Source organism: Rhinoraja longicauda, chromosome 27, assembly GCF_053455715.1.
Source record: "Rhinoraja longicauda isolate Sanriku21f chromosome 27, sRhiLon1.1, whole genome shotgun sequence".
NCBI classification, from domain to species: domain Eukaryota; kingdom Metazoa; phylum Chordata; class Chondrichthyes; order Rajiformes; family Arhynchobatidae; genus Rhinoraja; species Rhinoraja longicauda.
In genome coordinates this window covers 6,620,975-6,641,630 of record NC_135979.1, presented here as the reverse complement: position 1 = coordinate 6,641,630, position 20,656 = coordinate 6,620,975, and positions in this window count along the sequence as shown.

The window sequence follows — 20,656 nt, the reverse complement described above, 5'->3', positions numbered from 1 at the left end:
ACTCTCTCTTCCCCCCACCATCATCCCCCTCTCCTCACCCTCCTACACCCCCTCCTCCCCCTTTAACTCTCACTGTCCCTTTTCCCACTACCTCCCCCACGCTCCCCTCTTCCCTGACCCCCACTGTCCACCTTCCCCCCAACACCCCCCTCCTCCGCTGTCCCCACCCCCGCTGCCCCCTCCCCCCCACACCCGCTGCCCCCTCCCCCGTCCCACTCTCCCTCACACCCCCACTCTCTGCTCCTCCCACCCTCACCCCCCACTCTCCCCTGACCCCCACTGTCCACCTTCCCCCCACCTCCCCAGTCCCACTCTCCCTCCCACCCCCACTCTCTCCTCTCCTACCCCCACTTTCACTCTCCCCCACCTCCCCCACTCTCTCCTCCCCCCACCCTCACCCCCCTACCCCCTCCCTTCCCTCCCTACCCCCACCCTTCCCTCCACCCACTCGGCCCCCACGTCCACTCCCCTCCGTGGAGCCATTGGCGGCGAAAGGCACTTACCGAGCGCGCATTGATGTGGAGGGAGCTCCGGACTGCTCGAGTCGGGTAGCGGAGGTCGGAGTACTCGAGTCGAGCAGCGGAGGTGCGACTACTGGAGTCGGGCAGCGGAGGTGGGACTACTCGAGTCAGGCGGCGGAGGTGGGATTACTCGAGGCGGGCCAGCGGGGCTGGGACAGTGGGGAGGGGAGAGAAGTGAGAGGAGAGCAGAGAGAGGCGCGGCGGGAGGCGCGCACAAGATGGCGGGGCGTGAGGAGGCCGCCATGTGGCTGAAGTCGTGACGGGCCGTCGGTGGCAGCGGCCCTGGTCGACGACGCCATCGGTTGCAGCGTTCGCTGAAAGAGGAGGAGAAGAAGCTGCCCGCTGCGCTGCGGCCTGTGTGCGGTAATGGTGCTGGGCGCTGGGCCCGGGCGGGAGGGGGACTCGAGGACGCCATGCCCGTGGGTTGAAGGGACAGATGATTGGAACATTAGTCCGACCATCTCCCTCCTGCTCGGGAGTGTCCCCCGGGTGTGGGAGAGGGGGGGAGAGTAGCGAGAGGGGAGCCCCTGATTGCGGGCGGCTCCACTAACGGCATCCATCTTGTTGGTGAGAGTGAGGAGAGGCTGTGCGTGACTCTCTGGTGACGTCAGACGCACAGCACGTTAAAAAAAAATGTGTTTAGAAATGAAAGTCTTACACTTTAAAATGTCTGTAACTTAAAGAATATACGACCAATGTAAATAAAACTTGTTATAAACAGTCGCCAGGACAGTGGTGATTAAGGTGGCGCTGAAATTGTGGTGCTGTGGTTGACCGTTTTGGCTGCATGTCCACTTGTCTCTCAGAGAAATATACATACATACCAATATATTTATATATATCTGCATGAATTGGAGGGGGGGGGGGGGGGCAGCGCGAGCTCATCTCACAGAGGCATTGTGACGTCACACGCTGAAGACCTTCAAGAAATCGGTTAGAAATAAAATGTTTAAACTTTAAAACGTCTGTAACTTAAAAAATATACGACCCAATTAAATGAAAATAGCATTAGCACCAGCCGGGAGAGTGGTGATTAAGGCGGCGCAAACATTGTAGTGCCACGGTTTACCGTTTTGGCAAAATCACAGATCTAAACAGATATATTTATTTATTTATCTATATATATATATATATAAACCGTGGCACTACAATGTATATATATATTCACAAGATCAGAGTTTTAGTGACAGACAGACAGACAGACAGATAGATAGACAGATAGATAGATGTACAGTACATGCCACTCTGCTATTCAAGGAATGATTGAGATGGAGACATGGGAATTATCGTCCAATGAAACCAACATCGGTTGTTGGGAAATCATGGCAGTAGGCAATGAAGGGAAGTGTGACCTTGTAAATTTTCAGATGATCAGAGTGTACAAGTATGGGTTTTCTAGGGGTGAGTCATGTTTAACCAGCTTTTGAGCATTTTTAAAGAGGTGACAAAGATTCTGAGGAGGAGATTGTCTCTCGACATTTTTTGTATGAACTAGAGGGCATCTGATATCAGTTCAGTTGCCTGATAACAGCTGGGAAGAAGCTGTCCCTGAATCAGGAAGTTTGATATAGCGGCCCTCCAGATTCAGAGACAGTTCCTTTCCAGCTGTTATCAGGCAACTGAACCGTCCTCTCACCAGTTAGAGAGCAGTCTTGACCTTCCATCTACCTCATTGGAGACATTAAGACTAACTTTAATGGGATTTTACTGGACTTTATCTGGCACTAAATGTTATACCCCTTATCCGTGGTCTGGACGGCTTGATTGCAATCATGCATAGTCATTTTGCTGACTGGATAGCATGCAATAAAAAAGCTTTTCACTCAGTACACATGACAATAATGAACTAAACAGGCTCTACTCAAGATAGATGGAACTGCAGATGCTGGTTTACACCGAAGATAGACACAAAAAGCTGGAGTAACTCAGCGGGACAGTCAGCATCTCTGGAGAAAAGGAATAGGTGACGTTTCGGGTCGAGACCCATTCTTCACACTCAACTTATACTCAATACACCACCTATGCTTGTGTCTTTGCCGAGGCAGCGTGAAGTGCAGATGGAGTTGATGGAAAGGACACCTCTCTCAGAAAGGAGCCAAATGCACCTCACAAGATGGCCTCCCAGCCAATATGTTCATCCCTGATCCGCTGCCAACCATACCGAGGTGTGCTTGCAACCGATCCTGACCAGCAATCTAAAGCCAGCTTATCTAGGGCACATCTCGATTCATAGGTACATACTTGCTGACTCAGATTGACCTTGACTTCAAGGATGCAGCATTCCTGAACATTGCAGAAGGAATTTGCAAACTACAATGATGAAGTGTATGGGAAAACCCAACCCCATAAGTTTGTTGATGAAAATCTGAAAAATGATCTCATTAACTCTGTTTCTTCTTCTACAGATGTTTCTTGCATTTCCTGTTTTTCTCACCTTTAGTTTAGTTTAGAGATACAGCACGGAAACAGACCCTTCGGCCCACTGAGTCCATGCCGACCAACGATCCCTGTATATTAGCGCTATCCTACACACTAGCGACAATTTACAATTTTAACCTACAAACCTGTACGTCTTTGGAGTGCAGGAGGAAACCGGAGCGCATGAAGGAAACCCACGAGGTCACAGTGAGAACATACAAACTTTCTACAGACAACACCCTTGGTCAGGATCGAATCTGTCTCTGGCGCTGTAAGGCAGCAGCTCTAACGTTGCGCCACCGTGCCACCATGTGCTAGTTACGTTTATCATCAAAGAGGTCCAGGTAAGCTGAGACATCTCCAGAGCAGCTTCATCATTAAAGGACATGTGTTTGCCTGCACCCCCCAGATCCCTCAATTCATCATAATCAAGGATAAGTCTCACACCGGTCACTCCCTCTTCTCCCCTCTCCCATCAGGCAAGCGGTACAGAAGTTTGAAAACGCACACCTCCAGATTCAGGGACAGTTTCTTTCCAGCTGTTATCAGGCAACTGAATGGTCCTCTCATCAACTAGAGAGTGATCCTGACTTCCCATCTACCTCATTGAGGACCTTTGAACTATCATTAATCGAACTTTATTGGACTTCAGTGTTATATCCTGCACCTTTATCAGTACACTGTGGACAGTTTGATTGTATTCTTGTACAGTCTTTTCGTTGACTGAATAGCACGCAAACAACAGCTTTTCACTGTAACTCAGTGCACGTGGCAATGATAAACTAAACTAAACTCCACTGGTGTACAGCAGGCCATTACATAACAATGCCTCCATTAATGGAGTGCCATCTCTGTACTGAGGCACCCATTAAATGAGTATCGCAGCAGAATAATCACTCCCTGTCACTTTCAACACTGGATTTTGGGAGGTATTTGAGAAGTCAGTCCCCAAAAATGTCTGCACCTGCATTTGTAATACATGCAACAAGAATTTCACTGTGCAGTTGCTTATGTGACAAATGCAGCACCATTGAATCATTGAATTTGATCTGCCAGCTCTCCCCATATCAAACATGCCCAACAACTGGTGGATGAACATCAACAAACTAGTGCAGTTGTTGCACAAGAATTTCAGTTCATGCCAGTACTGTCAGAAATATGTAATATGTAAAGAATGTTACACTTTGTACCAGGTGGCAGGACATTGTCTGGTGTTGGAACACTCCGAAATGCCGAGTCCAATTTTACTTCCAACTTCACCCAGAAAGATTACCAGCAGTGTCTACTCTGGTTAAAATATAAATTAATATTCCATTCCAATTTCTAGTCAGTTCAGTTTAGTTTAATTTAGTATATTGTCACGTGTATCGAGGTACAGTGAAAAGCTTTTGTTGCGTACTATCCAGTCAGCGGAATGACAATATATGACTATAGACAATAGGTGCAGGAGTAGGCCGTTTGGCCCTCTGAGCCAGCACCACCATTCAATGTGATCATGGCTGATCATTCTCAATCAGTACCCCGTTCCTGCCTTCTCCCCATACCCCCCGACTCCGCTATCCTTAAGAGCTCTATCTAGCTCTCTCTTGAATGCATTCAGAGACTTGGCCTCCACTGCCTTCTGAGGCAGTGAATTCCACAGATTTACAACTCTGACTGAAAAAGTTTTTCCTCATCTCTGTTCTAAATGGCCTACCCTTTATTCTTAAACTGTGGCCCCTGGTTCTGGACTCCCCCAATATTGGGAACATGTTTCCTGCCTCTAACGTGTCCAAACCCTTAATAATCTTATATATTTCGATAAGATCCCCTCTCATCCTTCTAAATTCCAGTGTATACAAACCTAGTCGCTCCAGTCTTTCAACATATGACAGTCCCGCCATTCTGTAAATTAACTTAGTAAACCTACGCTGCACGCTCTGAATAGCAAGAATATCCTTCTTCAAATTTGGAGACCAAACCTGCACACAGTACTCCAGGTGCGGTCTCACTAGGGCCCTGTACAACTACAGAAGGACCTCTTTGCTCCTATACTCAACTCCTCTTGTTATGAAGGCCAACATTCCATTGGTTTTCTTCTCTGCCTGCTGTACCTGCATGCTTCCTTTCAGTGACTGTTGCACTAGGACACCCAGATCTCGTTGTACGTCCCCTTTTCCTAACTTATAAATGAGTCATTTACTTAAATTAATTAAATTTTTAAAAATTTAAATTAAAATCGTTGAAAACATTAGCGACGCTGTGGGGCTAGTTTCCGACGGGCACGGTGATGGACGCACCACACATCTCTGTCCTCCATACAGAGCCATTTACAGTGTATAGAGACACGATAAGGGAATAACATTTAGTGCAAGCAGCCATCTTGTGAGGTGCATTTGGTTCCTTTCTGAGAGAGATATCCTTTCCATCGACTCCGTCCACACTTCATAATGTGCTTCATTTATTTGTTGTAAATAGTACCACCTGGTGAAAATAGAGTCTATTTGTTCAGCAGTCTGATGACTTTGTGTGGGCAGGTGATTGTTGAGAAAATGGGTGTGTTGGGTGATCAATGATGGGAGTGAATTGAGGGTCAATAGTTGAAGCTTGAGCATCTGCAGCAACATGACTGACTGGACTTGGAAATCCTAGTTGTGGAGTTACCTCTTCACCGATGAAAGGTAGGCCCCAGTGGAATGGCTTACTCTTCTCACAGGTAATATCAGGGAACGTAGTCCCTTTGAATGAAGCAGATATTACCTTTTAATTGCAATTGTGTAGCTGAATGAAGCTACTTTATCTGATAGTTAGAACTGGTAACCAAGAATACATTTGTTTTTCTAACAGTTTAGACTACAAAATGGCTTGTGCCTGAAATAGATTTCATGATGTTTCAAGAGGATTTGTACATCAATTTGTCGAAAAGTTGGTAAATAGAGTTGACTTGCTTTTTATTGGATGATAGATAATAATCAGCCGTAGTTGCCTTTGAGAAGATGGTGAGGAATCTTCACGATAATCCTATACAAGCCTTTTGTTGAAGGTGATCTATTAGTACGATGATGCTTGGATCTAATGATGGTTATGTCATTGAATATTAAGGGGGTATAACTATAAGATGATTATTTACATCATTGCCTATCATTTTGCGGCACAAACATTACTTGCCATTTATTACCTCCAGATTCATTGCTGTCTCGGTCTTACTGTACTTCAAGTTTTAACAACTTGGAATGTGGACGTGACAGTTTTCTCTATCTGCACGAACGTTAAGTGAGTTTGAGTATTTTTGTACTATTCAGAAATTGAATAGGTGATAAACACAGTAGATGATAAATAATGTAACAGAAAAAAAAATGAAAGCACGAAAAATGTTTGTACTTTGTAAGAAAAGTAAATAGTTACTTTGCCATATGTTTACTGAACTGTTCTTGCTTCCAAAATGTTCCCTGTGTTAAAGAAACATTAAAACCATAGTGCAGCTTGAAGCCAGACACCATCCAGGGCAAAGAGGCCAGCTTGACTGATGCCCACCCTGTCTTCCACTAGAAATGTTTACTCCCTGCAACTCCAGTTGACCATACTGGATAACCATTACAAAATGCACCAAGATTTCTTTAAGAACACCTCCCAAACCCACAGAATTAGTTTTAGTTTCAGCATCGCTGGAGAAAAAGAATGTTTGATGTTTTGGGTCGGGACACTTCTTCTAAAGTCTGAAGAGGGGTGTCGACCAGAAACGTCAGTCTGAAGAAGGATCCCGTCCGAAAACGTCACCTATCCTTTTTTTCCCCAGAGATGCTGCCTGATCTGTTGAGTTACTCCAACATTTTGTGTCTATCTTTGGTGTAAACCAGCATCTGCAGTTCCTTCTGAGTGATGATATCTTTGAATATTCACAGTATTTTAGAATAGTCTCCTTGGGAAAGTTGATATTTTTGAGCAATTACAATCCTCTAGAATCGTTCTTTCTTTCGTATGTCAACTACAACAATCAAAAGTGGCAATTGGTGCTTTAGAGTACTGTAGTTGACGCTTTGCTGCAGGTTTTGCCAGTTCCGTAGAACTACCCAGGGTGGACGAGGAGGACGTAAAGCAGCTCCCACCCCATCCTCTAGAATAATAATTGTATTCAGGAACTTAAGACAACCTCGAGCAATAGCTATATTTCCACATTGACACTGTAGGCAGTGTTACATTTTATTGGAATATCATTAGGTCAATCAGATCAAACCATTGATAGCCTGACCCGTTGAGTTACTCCAGCACTTTGTGTCTATTTTTGGTATAAACCAACATCTGCAGTTTTGTTTGGTTTTTCTATTATTTCCTTTATGGCTTAACACTTCTCTCCACACCTTGACTGCATTCATCATTCTGTTTTGTTCCTTCTCTGTTTTTTTAAAATCAGTTTTTCAATGATTTGTATCCTGTAACATTTCCCCCTAGTCTTTATCAGATTGTGCTGCAATCCCTGCCCTCCTTGTTCACTGGAAAAGGCAGTGGACACGTGATGGGGCTCTGAAGAGAGGCTTAGTATGGTGGGTTGCCACTGGCAGAGTGCAGAACAGTAGAGGTCGTAGCCTCAGAATTAAAGGACGTTCTTTTTGGAAGGAGATGAGGGGAAATTTATTTCGTCAGAGGGTGGTGAATCTGTGGAAATCTTTGCCACAGAAGGCTGCGGAAGCCAAGTCAGTGGATATTTTTAAGGCCGGGGTAGATAGATTCTTGATGTGTCAGAGGTTATGGGGAGAAGGCAGGAGAATGGGGTTAGGAGGGAGAGATAGATCAGCCATGATTGAATGGCGGAGTAGACTTGATGGGCCAAATGGCCTAATTCTCCCATCACTTATGAGTAAGCCATGGGTTTAAGAGGATCTTCAGCAGATCATATATGCGTTTGGAAAGAAGTTGTCCACACACTGTTGAGAATGTGGATTCTGCCTGCTGGAATGCTGGAAGCAGGGAGCATTGATGTATTACATGTCAGTTTACAGCATCTCTGAAAGGTAAATGGAATAGAAAGAGGAGGAAGTGGGGTGGGGAGAGAGTTCTCAATGAGTTAGATGTAGAAAGAAAGAACTGCAGACGCTGGATTATACCAAAGATAGACACAAAGTGCTGGAGTAACTCAGCGGGTCTGGCAGCACCTCTGGAGAAAAAGGATGTGTGATGTTTTGGGTCAGGACCCTTCATATTGAAGATGACCTCTATTCCCTTTATCTTTAGGAGATGCTGTTTGACCAGCTGAGTTACTCTGGCAGTTTAGTTTAGAGATAAAAGTATTTCGGCCCACTGAGTTTTTGTCAACCAGCGATCCCTGTTCACTAGCACTATCCTACACACGAGGGACAATTTACAATTTTTACCGAAGCCAATTAAACTATAAACCTGTATGTCTTTGGATACTTTGTGTCTTTCAATGAGCTAAATACCTTATTTCCAGTTTTAGGTTCACTGTAACTTGGCTATTTTTCAATTGAGATGAAAGGCCTGCCATGTGCTTCCATCATTCTCTATTTGTGTGGATGCTTTCATCTTCAGTCATACAGCAAGTGTACGGTGATGTGCAATGAACATTTCAGAATGCAGAGAAAAGCATTTCCACATCAGGGAGTGTTTAGCTCTTTGTTCAAGGGTTATTGAAAGTCGCAGCAGTTGGTGAGTGCTAGTTAAACAGCACAATTTAGAATTTGTGCTATCTGCACATCATTTAACACAAAAAGCTGGAGTAACTCAGCGGGTCAGGCAGCATCTCTGGAAAGAAGGAATAGGTGACGTTTTGTGTCGGGACCCTTTTTCAGACTGAGAGTCAGGGGAAAGGGAAACGAGAGATATCGACGGTTATATAGAAGAAATGAATGAAATATATACAAAAAAGTAACAATGATAAAGGAAACGGGCCATTGTTAGCTGTGGGCTAGGTGTAAAGGAGCTACAGACAAACTTATCAACGTGTACTTCAGCCAATGCATCACCAAGAGGCTTATTTTACATAGAAGATTCTACATTTTATGGTTAATTTTTACTAAGCATGGCATGTGTTTGTATCAAGAGTCAAGAGAGTTTCCCACATCCTGAGCTGCTGGTAAGTTATGGAGTGGAGGGGTTTTCTTCCAGTCAGTTCAAGGAACGTCAGAGAACAGGTCAGCCTGCCCTCTTCACACCCACAAGGTGGGGCCCTGCTGGATGGCCGCGCTGGGGGAAGGTTTGCTGCATGGGAGGTGCTCGAGGGAGGGAGCACAAACAATAGTAAATGCAGTGTGTGGGAGACAATTGTTTCCAGAATAGAACATTACTTACCTAGTTTTTGGCTTGACTTGAAACTGGTTAAATACTTTACTAATGCACAAAATTCGTTTTTTGGGTAAACTAAGAGTGGGGTTTACCAATGTGTACATCAGCCCATGTGTCACCAAGTAGCTTATTTTACATGGACGTTTTTACATCGTATGGGTACTTTTTACTAAATCCAAATCAAATGTTTTTTCTAAGTTCAGGAGCAACTAAATCCCAAATCCTAACGGCAGCGGCTCGCTAGCAGTCTGTTCGTCTTTTTTCCTTTTTTGTGTCGGTGTTGGGATGGTTTTTGTATTTTTTTTTGGTTGTGTATGTGTGGGGGGTGGTGGTGTGGGTGGGGGGTGGTGGTGTGGGTGGGGGGGGGTGGGGGGAAACTTTTCTCTTCCTCACGGCGCGGGGTGCGGCTCGGCTGCGGGGCCTAACATCGCCCGGTGCGGCTCGGCCGCTGGACTTAACAGTGCCCGGTGCGGCTTGGCCGCTGGGCTTAACAGTGCCCGGTGCAGCTCGGCCGCGGGACTTAACATCGCCCGGTGCGGCTCGGCTGCGGGACTTTACATCGCTGGTGCGGCTCGACCACGGGATTTTTCAGCGCTGGTGCGGCTCGGCTGCGGGACTTAACATCGCCCGGTACGGCTCGGCTGCGGGACTTTACATCGCTGGTGCGGCTCGACCACGGGACTTTACATCGCCCGGTGCGGCTCGGCTGCGGGACGTAACATCGCCCGGTGCGGCTCGGCTGCGGGACTTTACATCGCTGGTGCGGCTCGGCTGCGGGACTTTACATCGCTGGTGCGGCTCGACCACGGGACTTAGCTGCGCAAGGCTTGGTCGCGGGGCCTTTCGTCGCCCGGCTCGGCCGCGAGACGTTTCAGCGCCCGGTGCGATTCGGCCGGGGGGACTTCCATCCCCTTGCGGGGACTGTGCGGGTCGGTCGGGGACGAGCTGTCTGTCCGTGGGCGTGGGGAAGAGAGTGGAAGTTTTGTTGCCTCCATCACAGTGAGGGGGTGTTTGGAGTCACTGTGATGGACGTTTGTGTTGGGGCTATGTGTCTTGTGTTCTTTTTTTCTATGACTGCTATGTAGTTTCGTTCGGTACTTCGGTACCGAATGACAAATAAAGCTCTGTTATACTGTTATACTGTTATATATTCATTCCAGCACTCTTCCTTGAAATCAGAAATGGATTTTGATCTAAACAAACCTTGAGCAATAAATTTTGACACAAATTATAAAATTAGATTCCATTTCTAATATGATTCAACTCCACTTGCTAAAATTCATTGGGTAATTTTAAAGCAGATTGATGGATTCTTGATGAGTAAGGATGTCAAATGTAATGGGGGAAAAAGCAGCAGAATGGGGTTGAGATGGAAAGATAGGTCTGCCGTGATTGAATGGCAGAGTAGACTCGATAAGCGAATGACCTAATCCTGCTCCTTTAACTTATGAAAATTGTGGTGAGCACATTGCGAGGAATTTCTTGATTTTACATTTCTACAAAAAGGAAAAAGGAAAGGGAAATGAAGATGTCATTGAAGTTTAAAATTGAAAAGATCTATATTGAAAAATTAGGAAAGAGCAGCAAAATTGGAATATCTGTGGTTTTTTAAGTGGTAGAAGACTTAGGGCATTTTCTGGAAATAATGAAGAGCTACATGGTTGCCATGAATGATGTCAATATTTCTCATCAGTTAAGTATTAGTATTTAAGAAATTAATGGGATTGAAATACATTAATTCCCTTGGGTCTAATAACCTGCATTCCTATATTTTGAAAGAGGTTGTTGTGGAGATGGTGGATGCATTGTTGAGTTTATAGACAAAACGCTGGAGTAATTCAGCAGGACAGGCCTCATCTCTGGATGGAACGAATGGGTGACGTTTCGGGGCGAGACCCTTTTTTATGGTACAGTGAAAAGCTTTTCTTGCGTGCTATCCAGTCAGCTGAAAGCCAATACATGATTACAATCGTGCCATTTAAAGTGTATTTGTAGGAGTAGAGATTTAAGAGTGTGAAGCGATTGTAATATGTGATTGTAGATCTGTTTCTGTATCTAGCACGCAAATAGCTGCCTGGGTTGGGCGCCATCTTGGAAGCATTTTAGCTTCCAAAATTCTGTAGATTTGAGAATGGTTCCCATGCAAATTATGTGCCAAGAACTCTTTTTTTTTTTTTGAGTTAATTTTTATGATTTTTTTTTTAAAGCATGTCACTTCTGTCAATCACAACTGAAACAATGGAAAGCAGCAAATGTAACTTCAATATTTTTTAAAATAAGGAAGTATGAAAAGAGAAAATTATAAAACACTGAACCTGAAACTTAGCAGTGAGGAAACTGCTAGAATCTATTATTAAATATATGGTAACTGGGCACTTAGAAAATTGAACAATCAGCTTATGAATTTCATTGAAGATAGACACAAAATGCTGGAGTAACTCAGCGGGTCAGGCAGCATCTCTGGAGAAAAGGAATGGTTGGCAACTAGGGTGGGGGAGGGATGGGGAGAAAGAGGGAATGCAAAGGTTACTTGAAATTAGAGAAATCAATATTCATACCATTGGGTTGTAAGATGCCCAAGCGAGATATGCAATGATATTTCTTCATTTCATTGTTATGTTTTCAGTGCATTTGACAAACACGCTTGACTCTTGGATTTGTGAAAGGGAATGATGTTAGACTAGTCGGTCATGAGTTTACGTTAATGCTTGTAACTTGTAGAATGGATGAGAATAAACCGGCGTACGCAATATATTTGGACTTTCAGAAAGCCTTTGATAAAGGGTCAATTAGACAAAATTGTCAATTGTCTCTGCAGTCGAGGATGGTGTTTGAATACGGGGTGATCGCTGGTCGGCACAGACTCGGTGGGTAGAGGGGCCTGTTTCCACGCTGCATCTCCGAAGTCTAAAGTCTAGTCTAATGTGGCTGCATAAACTGTCGGTTTTCTTATCTCTCCCCCTTGGCTACCTGCAAGAATGCAGCTGGAAAAATAAACACCATTCTCAGAAATGAGGTTAAATTTATTTCCTTTTATGAAAAGCAATCGCCTGGTGACATGAGTTTGTTTAAAATCAGATTTCTATTTTTTATTTGTAGTTCCTTCTGTATGAAAATAGACCAAGGGCCTCTTGATACCCATCGTGTTTAGATTTGTGGTTTGGTGAAACAATCGAAAGCTTGATTGGTATGCCAGCCATGTCTGCCTGAGCTGCTGTTATGGAGGAGGCCTCTGGTGCCTACGTGCTGCACAGTTTGTCATTTTTATACAGGCAAGATCAACTGTGCTGTGATTGTCTACTGGTTCTCTTTTACATCGTCCAGTCCCACCATGAGCTGTTGTGTGCACGATGGCGCACACCATCCTGAAGATCACGTACAGTTAGCGTGGCCGAAATGCTGGGAGGGAGGGAAGGGAGACCAAGTCAAACAAATGCCTTCTGAGCATCTACGTGCATTTGCCTTGCTTGTTATGTTAGTGATAACAAATCATAAGGAATTTATCTACTGTGACACATGGTGGGTTGCCCTGAAACATGAAAGGGCTTCATATAATTGCACATTTCTCTCCTCTTTTTCATCCCTTACCTCCTCTTTACAACTCATGTTTTTGAGCAAGTTTTGGGCAATCCCCTCCCCCCCCCCTCCGCTGAATATGTTTGCTTAGTAATACTGCTCGGGTTTTTTTTATTATCATAGTCATTCTTTAGATGCACGTTGCTATTCTAGATACCATCTCGGACACACATTGATCCTTCTTTCCCTCTGATCGGACTCTGCCACACAGGCATCTCGTTTTACATGGGATGCTGTCGACCATATTGTTAGTGTTTGCTTCACAGATAAGGTGTTTGCATCTCGCTCCAACTTTCAACAAATTATCATTTTGCCATTTTCTCCACCCCTGGCTTGACATCATTACCCAAGTGTCTCCTTCTGTTCTTCCTTTCCAGCATTCCTTTCCAGAGGGAAAGATACATCAGCCATGATTGATGGTGGAGAAGACTTGATGGGCCGAATGGCCTAATTCTGCTCCTAGAACTTATGAACATTCAAAAGGGCCTGCTCCCTTCACTAAACTAAGTCCTCCACTCTGTGACTTCCCCTTTGCTGTCTCTAATGTACTTGAGTTTGAGTAGGAAGGAACTGCAGATGCTGGTTTACACCAAAGATGGACACAAAATGATGGAGTGATTCTGTGGGACAGGCCGCGTCTCTCTAGAGAAGGAATGGGTGACTTCAGTCCTTTAGGCTGATTGGATCTCTGTATAATATATCTGATCTGTTTGGATGACATGCAAAGCAAAGCTTTTCACTGTACCTCGCCACATGTGACAATAATAAACCGAAACCTGGTTCATCTCTGGAAAAGCACCCTTCCTCTTTACATTCCCAGGGCACCCTTCTGTGCAAACATAGCGTTGCAACCTCTGCTGTGTCGTGTCGTTTCCCTCCATCCAGAGCTCTGACTGTTCATTCTGCATGAAGCAAGAGATGAAAAGTGGAAGGACATACGTGCAAATATATGGTGCCTGTTGGAGGGATTTCTTGTGTTTAACCTGTATCCTGAATCTGGCTTTCACCTGGGGCCCAGTTGCCCTCTTAATTACGGCTCGGATTAGAACAGACACAAAGAACATCTCGTAGAACATCTGGTGACTTTCTCTGACAAGTTGGTTTATTCAAGGCCTCAACAGTACACACTGGGAGAACCCAAAATGTTAAAAAAAACACAACATTTTTATCTTCTCATGACAAAATAGTTACATGTGGATTTTGCACTTTTGAATCAATGTCTCTGTAAACTTTCATCTTTGTTTTTCTGCCACACTATCTTCAACCTCCTGTTTCTTGTTACTAGAACACCATTCTTCCATTCATCTAACAAATGGGTGCAATAAAGGGCTCTTATTTCCTACACCAATACCCTTTCATAACTTGGGACAACCCAACATGTGTTGGAATTATTCAATAATTATAGGCAAAAAGAAGGTTTAAAGAGTTCTTTGCAAACATTTCCTTTCAGTTGGGTCAAGCTTCCAGTTAGTTTTAATTCTCCACCTGCAAGCACGCTATGAAATTTGTCCTTGATTTTGTACCAACAAGGTCAATTGCCAATCAGTTGTAGTATAGACGTCATGGGGCTGCAGAATGGCGTTGAATGGTCTGGTGTTGAATGATTTAAGGGGTCAGAGCATTGCGGTGCAGTGGCGCAGCGGTAGAGTTGCTGCCTTACAGCGAATGCAGCGCCAGAGACCCGGGTTCGATCCGTGATATCTGTATAGAGTTTCTATATTCTCCCCGTGACCTGCGTGGGTTTTCTCCGAGAACTTCGGTTTCCTCCCACACTCCAAAGACGTACAGGTATGTAGGTTAATTGGATTGGTAAATGCTAAAATTGTCCCTAGTGGGTATAGGATAGTGTTAATGTGTGGGGATCGCTGGGCGGCGCGGACCTGGTGGGCCGAAAGAGCCTGTTTCCGTGCTGTATCTCTAAACTAAATTGCATTATTTTCATCTTTGGATCTACAAATTACATTGAAATGATTCAACAAAACATCTTGTCATCTTAGCCTTCAAATGTAGATGGTGGTAGAAGTAGTGAAGGCATCTAAAGTTAACGGGAGGTGTTTGGGAGGATATTTCCCTCATGGACCCAAATTGTACTTGTTAATTGTCAACCCAAAACCAGATAGTTCCTCTAATCTATTGTTAGCAGAGTATTCTTGAATATATTTCTAAGAATGTAAATAACAAGGAAATGATTCAATTTCTGATGTAATGCTACTGGCAGTATTAGCGATAGAACAACTAAAGATAATTTTCCAACTAGCTTCTGTGGTAATTGCGATTTCTTGGCAATCTAAATTGGTTTTGGAGAAAGATCGAACGGAAGCTAGGCTTGCCAATTGTACAAAGTTTTGCCCTGGGCAAACGGCTTCATCTGGATCAACAGTGTGGTTTCAAGTTCTCCTCCAATGCTTACAGCACATCTTGGTTAATGTACGAAATGGTACAGAGGGAACGATCTTGCATTTACCTGGCATCTCCTGACCACTGGACGTCACCAAACACGAGTGGTTGGAATGGTTTTCTTAACCTGAGGAGTACCTTCAGCAACAGACTGTTTCCGCCAAGATGCAGTACAGAATGCCACAGGAGATCCTCTTTCCCAGTGGCTACCAAATTGTACCTCTTCTGTTGGGGGGTAGACTGACTCCCCTCCCCAAATCTTTGCACATCCCCAATCCTTTCTCCTCGTTACTTTAATTTCATGTTTCATGTATCTCGTGTTTTATGACTGTTGGCAGGTCAATTTCCCTCCTGGGATAAATAAAGTTCTATCGTATCGTATATACAGTTTACACAGACAACAAGATCCTTCAAGCAGAAAAGTAATAGTCTAAAAGTAATAGTTTGGACTTTGGTTTCGTTTAGAGATACAACGTGGAAACGGGACATTTGGTCCATCAGGTTCACGCTGACCAGTGATCACCTGTACTCTAATTCTATCCCACACACACCAGGAAAAGCCATTTAACCTACAAACCTGAACATCTTTGGAATGTGGGAGGAAACACTGTTGGAGTTGTTCTCTTAAATAAAATGTTAAACTGCAGCCCTTTTTACCTGTTGCATTAGAGCCTGAGATTTTAAAGGGCTCCTCAAAAAATGGCATAGTAGTTTTATTTAAGCTATCAAACAGAGCAGTCAATACTTTCATATATGGCATACAAGTTTAGCACGTGAATTCTAATAATGAGCTCCAGAGCCAAATGGATTAAAGACAAATCTTTCATGAGCGGAAGAGAAAATTTGGTCTTGAGCCCATGTTTGAATGGTGATGAAGGTAAAAACACTGGTCTTATTTAATAGCATTTCCTGAGCATTAGTAGAGCTCTAGTCGACAAGGCAATGGACAGAGAGATGGGATTAATGGGATGGACATGATGGATTGAATGACTTAATTTTGGTATCGTCACTATGGTGGCGCAGCAGTAGAGTGCCAGTGATCCCGGTTTGATCCCGACTGCGGGTGCTGTCTGTATAAAGTTTGTACGTTCTCCCCGTGACCTGCGTGGGTCTTCCCTGGGACCTTCGGCTTCCTCCCACACTCCAAAGACGTACAGGTTTGTAGGTTAATTGGCTTGGTATAATTGTAAATTGTCCCTATAAATTATGTAGGGTAGTGTTGCTGTGCGGGGATCGCTGGTCGGCACGGACGCTGTGGGCTAAAGGGCCTGGTCCTGCACTGTATTGTTAAACTAAACCAAACTACTGTAAATGTCAACAATTTAATCTACATCGCTCTTAAAACTACCAGAACATCAAAGACAATTAATTATGTAAAGTTCTATGAAATAATTCTGTTGCGCTAGAATGCTGAGAACTATATCCTGCACTCTGTATCTTCCCCTTCCCTCTGCCTATGGTACTTGAGTTTGATATGGTTGCATAGTATTATGTGATTGGATAGCATGCAAAAGAAAGCTTTTTGCTGTACCTTGGAACACGTGACAATAAACCTAAACCTACTGGATTAGTGCAAGTGTGTATTCCTAGGCTTGGATTCAGATCAATCTGAAGAAGCGTCCCAACTTGAAATGTTACCAATCCATGTTCTCCAGAGATGCTGCCTGACCTGCTGAGTTACTCCAGCACTTTGTGTCTTATTAGACCATAAATGTAAGACATGATCAGGGTGCAGGCATGAGCCATTCAGCCCATCGAGTCTGCTCCACTGTTTAGTCATGGCTGATCGATTTTTCCTTCTCAACCCCATTCTACTGCCTTCTCCCCGTAACCTTTGGACACCCTTCCTAATCAAAAAGTTGTCATGCAATCCTGGAATTGGTTTTCACAGAAATACTAAAGATTGGAAAATCTGAGGTAAATTTCTCCTTGGGCAATTCTTCCAAAACTAAAATCATCATCATCATGCTGAGCCTCGCCTTGGGCAGGACAATAGAAACTAACTGAGAAAAGAGTTAAGGAGAGGGGTTTGGAGGATTTGAGTTTAGGTGCAAGGAGATCCTACTTGCAATTGTACAGGGCCCTGGTGAGACCACGCCTGGAGTATTGTGTGCAGTTTTGGTCTCCAAATTTGAGGAAGGTCATTCTTGCTATTGAGGGAGTGCTGCGTAGGTTCACCAGGTTAATTGCCGGGACTGACATATGATGAAAGAATGGATCGACTGGGCTTGTATTCACTGGAATTTGGAAGGATGAGAGGGGATCTTATCGAAACATATAGAATTCTTAAGGGATTGGACAGGCTAGATGCAGGAAAAATTTTCACAATGTCGGAGGAGTCCAGAACCAGGGGTCACAGTTTAAGAATAAGGGGTAGGCCATTTAGGACTGAGATGAGGAAAAACGTTTTCACTCAGAGAGTTGTGGAATTCTCTGCCATAGAAGGCAGTGGAGGCTAATTCACTGTTTTTTTTTCAAGAGAGAGTTAGATATAGCTCTTGGGGCTAATGGAATCAAGGGATATGGGGAGAAAGCAGGAAAGGACAGCCATGATAATATTGAATGGCGGTGCTGGCTCGAATGGCCTACTCCTGCACCTATTTTCTATGTTCTTGGAGGATGTGCATTGACACATCAAAACAGGTAGAATGCAAGGTGATTAATAGTGCAGCTGCTCCAAAGTAGATGCCTTGTTTTTCTAATGCTAAATTTGTAACACTGTAGATGGATTCTGAAGATTGTACACAATGGGGAAAGTTTTCTTGCCTTGGGACAAATTATGTTTTTCAGCTCTGATAGGGGAACAAATAGTCTTGTTTATGCATCTGCTGCGATGGTATCTTAAGGCTCAGGGTCTAAAATGCACTGAGCATAAACTTGTACATTATGGCGAAGAGAATGTGAAAATGTGCATGGAACTTGTAGATTAATTAGCTTTGGTAAGTTGTAAAATTATTCCTAGTGTGTGTAGGTTAATGTACAGGGTGATCGCTGGTCAGCGCGGACTCACTGGGCCGAAGGATCTGTTTCCACACTGTATCTCCAAAGTCTAAACTACTGAAGGTTGACAGGACTGAAATGTATGATTGCTTGCTTCCCCCCACTTGTCCGCATGGTTCTTGCAGTTGACCTAAACCTTTTTTCCCACCTGCCTCAAGTCATCCCGGCACATTACCTATCTCTTCCTTTCCGTTCATTGCACAGAAACTCTCTCATAACTTTTTTTTCCCACAATCAACCAATTTTTGTTTCCCCTGGAGTGAACCACACTATCTAGATCACTTTACATCACTTGGAACACCCGAGCCCACTCTTCCAAGTATGTCAAACTCCTGGTGCAAGTTCTCTGGCCAAGTGCAGTTCTCTGAGCATCATTCCGATGAGACCATTGCAGTGCAGTTGGCCATTCAGCCCTTCAGGTCTGCTTCACCATTCCGTTGGGTCATGGTTAATACTCCATCTCACTCTCATATTCACACTCATTCCCCACACGCCTTGATACTCTTTATTGCGCATTCATTGGGAAGGATATTGTTTACCAAAGTTGTGACATAATCATACAGCTGTACAGTCATTGTGAGCCCACACTGTGTGCAGCTATAAGAAGGATGTCATAAAGTTGAACCAGGTACAGAAGACAATTACTCTGAGGAAGGGTCTCGACCTGAAACATCACCCATTCCTTCTCTCCAGAGATACTACCTGTCCCACTGAGTTGCTCCAGCATTTTGTGTCTATCACCAGGATGCTACCTGGACTTGTGGGCGTGCGTTATAGGGAAAGGTTGAGACCTGTTTTCTTTTGAAGGCTGAGGGGTGACCTTATTGAGATGTACAAAATCATGAGTGATATGGATATGCTCACCAGAGAGGTAGGTGTAAGAGAGACCTGCGGTGTGGGGGGGGGGGGGGGGCAACGACTTTTTCACTGAGGATAATCTGTATCTGGAGCAAGCTTCCAAAGAAAGCTATAGACGTGGTCACAATTATGACTTTCAAAGACATTTGGACAAATAGATAAGTAAGATTTGGAGTGATCTGGACTAGAAAGTTAACCCGGTCAGTATGGCATTTTGGGAGATGACCCTGATGACTCTGAATCTAAGAGATGGGCTTAGCTTGTGTCCATGGGAACATAGCTACAGCGTTTGACTTGGGGGAGGTGAGTATAAAAGTTCTTCTTTCTTTCGTATGTCAACTACAACAATCATAAGTGGCAATTGGTGCTTCAGAGTACCGTAGTTGAGGCTTTGCTGCAAATGTTGCCAGTTCCGTAGAACTAGCCAGGGTGGACGAGGAGGATGTAAAGCAGCTCCCACCCCAATATAAAAGTTGAGTCGGGTGGAGACAGCTTGGGCTCTCTTCAAAGAAGAAGTGGAGGCTTTGTCGAGAACAGTGTTATGGACTGGAGCATAAAGGGATTTTTCGTTGAAGGTGACGCTGGGCTGATTAAGGCTTGGAAAATGGAAATGGAAACTGTTACTGTGATGGGGAGCATTGGAGGGACAGGAAAAAAAAAAGAGAAGAAAAAATAGAATTGAGGTCGGAAGAAATGTTTGGTGGGATAAGAGTGGTTTGAAACAATGGGGAGGAGTCGGAAGCAGGCTCTGGTGTTTGGGGAATGACAAGGCTGGAAACTGGAAGCAGGATTTCCTGAGGAAATGAGGTCGGTGTGGAGAGGCAATGGCCCGATGTTCCATGACGATGTTTCTGAGAGCTGACACTCGGTTTCTTTGAAGTAACGGTCAGTTCAAACCAGTACAGCGTCATTCTTAGCAGGTTTAATGATGTTGGGAAAGATGCACTAAAAGTGCTGGAATAACTCAGCGGGTCAGGCAGCTTCTCTGGTGGAAAATATTACGTGACGTTTTGGGTTGGGACCCTTCTTCAGACATTGTCTCATTTTATATATATATATATAATATTTGATAGATATTGCTTCATCATCTATATACTAAAACTCTCGTTTGTTATCTTGTTTGTGACTGAACTTCAGCTAAAACGGACATGATAGCGCGACCTTACTCACCATTGTCACTTTAGTGATAATGCAAGTAGTTTTATTGATATCGGTGTTATATTTTTAAAGTTATTCACATTTTAAAGTTTAAAAGGAGGGAAGGGGGAGTGGGGGAGAAGGGAGAGGGGGGGTTGAGAGGAGGGGGGAGGACAGGGTGCTGCACCAATGCAGGAGAGGTTTGGGCCCAACGGGTCCACTTTGTCTAGTTCCATATAAAAATCACTCCATGGCCTTCTTGGCTACTGCAAATGAATCCCAGTATGGTGGGGTGACAGGTGGATCTGGGTGGGGGTTAGTTGATGGACATGAGAGGGAGAATGCATCGCACAGAAATTGGATGGAAGAATAGGACTGATGTGAAAGGTGAAATAGTGAAAGGCTTGGACAGAGAGGATGTGGAGAGGATGTTTCCACTCGTGGGAGAGTCTCGGACTAGAGATCATAGCCTC